This window comes from Muntiacus reevesi, chromosome X, assembly GCF_963930625.1.
Source record: "Muntiacus reevesi chromosome X, mMunRee1.1, whole genome shotgun sequence".
Classification (NCBI taxonomy): Eukaryota; Metazoa; Chordata; class Mammalia; order Artiodactyla; family Cervidae; genus Muntiacus; species Muntiacus reevesi.
Window position 1 is genome coordinate 122877671 of NC_089271.1, and position 2470 is coordinate 122880140.

Genomic DNA, 2470 nt, shown 5'->3' on the forward strand with positions numbered 1-2470 from the left:
GCTTAAAGGTCTTGTGTATTTATATGTATATCTATATTTCAAATATATGTGTATTGAGTATTATATAAATGCATATTATATACTTTGGAGAGATAGCATCTACCTGTTTTAATTAAGAAAATATAATTTTTAACACTTTTGAATTATTTCTGTTTAACATGAAAAGTGTTTGTCATTCTTATCTTCATTTAAAACAGTTCAAAATAGCTTTTATTGGACAAATTATCTTTAGTATGCATCTTAAGAATTATTTTACAGTTATTTTCTCTTTAGCATAAGTTAAAGTGAAACCATTGTATTTAAGCTATTATTTTATCCAGACCTTACTAATGTAGACTTACCTCCATCCAAGTCATTTGAAGTTGAAAAACCAGAATATATCTGGATATATGAGAAACAAATGTAGCCAAGCTAATGGATCTTAGTCAATTCTTGGCTGTGAATAAAACCAATTTTAACCTGGGAAATCGATTGGAAATGTGGGAAACTCAGTCGGCAGGAAACCAGTGACGAGGACCACTTAAATTGGGTTAGAAATGAAATTTCAAACTACAACATGCTTTAAGATTTAGAGGAGCTAAGCAATCTACTGAATATGGTTTGCTAAGAAGAACTGTTAAACTTCCTGACTATGGAAGAATAGTATATCCTAAGGGAAAGTATAATTAAAGCACAACAGATTGTATTTTTCTTTTTTGGAGGAATCATAAAGAGCAAGACAAATTCAATGCAGCCTCCCAGAGGACTGTTCAAAGATCTCCAGGTAAAGAAAAATCTGTTCTGGAAACTGGAGGAGAAAAGGAAAATGGAATAAAATAAAAGTCTGCTGCATCAGTTAAGAATTTTAGGAAAGAGATAAAGGCAGCTGGAAAGTGAAATGATTTCCTGCACACAAAAGCAGTCAGAGATTATAAAGGGGCACAGGTAATGGGAAACCTTTATGATTATAACACAGAAAGACCAGAAACAAAATGGATTGACTAATAATGGAAGAAACTGCAATTAAAATGGCTATTAAATATGTGCTTTCTCAAATCTATATTTAATAATAACAGTGCATTTCTTTTCTAAGAGCTATTTGGACAAGTCGGAGCTAATGGAAACTAGGTGAAAAAGTGAACAGCCAGGCGCTAGTAATTAAATTAGAAAGGAATGTACATTAGGGAATAGGAAACTTTGAGAAGGAATTCACTGTCTTTTATGTGAGATCTTTTTTTTTTTTTTTAACTTCTCAGTGAAAACAATCAAACTCAGTCTGCTACTAAACAGCTAAGCAAAGTAGAAGAGTATCAGTGGAAATCGGGTAAGTGTGTTTAGAATTACAGTTAATTGAATACAGTTATATCACAAGAAAGAGATGTTATCATTTTTGGAGAATTTAGTAGACATGTATAAGAGAGTGTAAGAAAATCATTGAAAGTTATATCTGAAGGCATAGCCAGTTGCAGGTCTCAAATAAGTCGTTAAGAAATACTTCTAATGAAACAGATACCATTACCTCCCCAAATTATAGTACTCCACGGAGAGCCAGTTGTGTCAGATACACGTGTCTCTCATATAATTTGGAATAGATCAAGACATAATGATAAAAAATAAAGTTGTGTATTTTACAACTTCCCAGTCCCTGCTCTTAGACTTTTTATAGGCAAGCTTGCCATCCAAACTTTGCTAAGCTTCTTTCTTATCAAAATCTGATGTATTTGTGCCCTGCCCTATTAGAACCCTACTCTCTACTAGCAAACTAATCAGTGAAACCATGCTACCATGATCATGATGCCATGTACTTCTCAGTTATCTTTCTAAAGGGTTAATCGTATGAAAATGAATCTTATGGAGACCTACAACCTAAATTCAATAACAAAAATTATTCTTTTTATAGTAATAATTTTAGGGAAATATGGTTCAGGACAGATTACTTAAATAGGCGAAGTTTTCAAGCATCCTTCTAATCATATACACAGACTTGTTTGTAAACTAAAAAAAAAGAAAAATTTAGTCTTTGAAACTACACTTGATCTTAGCCAAAAGGCCGAGAAGTGATTAGTCTTTGAAACTAAAATCAGTGAGTATTTCATCATATATTTGTCTAGTAGTTGCTTTACATCGATTAACTAATATGATCCTCACAAAATAACTCTATAAATTAGGTATTATGATTATACTTTTATTTACAGATGGGGAAATGGAAACTCTAAAATTAACTTGTCTCATGTCATACAGCTAGTAAGTTGTAGAGCTGGAACTCATACTTTCCTGTGTCTCGATCCAGAGCCTGAATTCTTTACTGCTACTCATACTGCCTATATATTGCATTACCTTTTCATAGAATAAGGTTTGCTTGAAAGTATATGTTATGAACGGTGGAGGAGAGCAGGAAACATCCGAAACATCTCTTTAATCCTGAATGTCTCTGTATAGGAACTTCAATTAGGAAACTCCTGGCTTCTCTGTACTTTCCCTTATTGAATCC

The 2470-nt window shown here is 32.6% G+C and overlaps 1 pseudogene; it reads right to left on the reverse strand.

Annotated features, from left to right (window-relative positions):
* Positions 1–1896: 1896 nt before the first annotated feature.
* Positions 1897–2041, reverse strand: LOC136155001 (U2 spliceosomal RNA; annotated as a pseudogene).
* Positions 2042–2470: the final 429 nt, after the last annotated feature.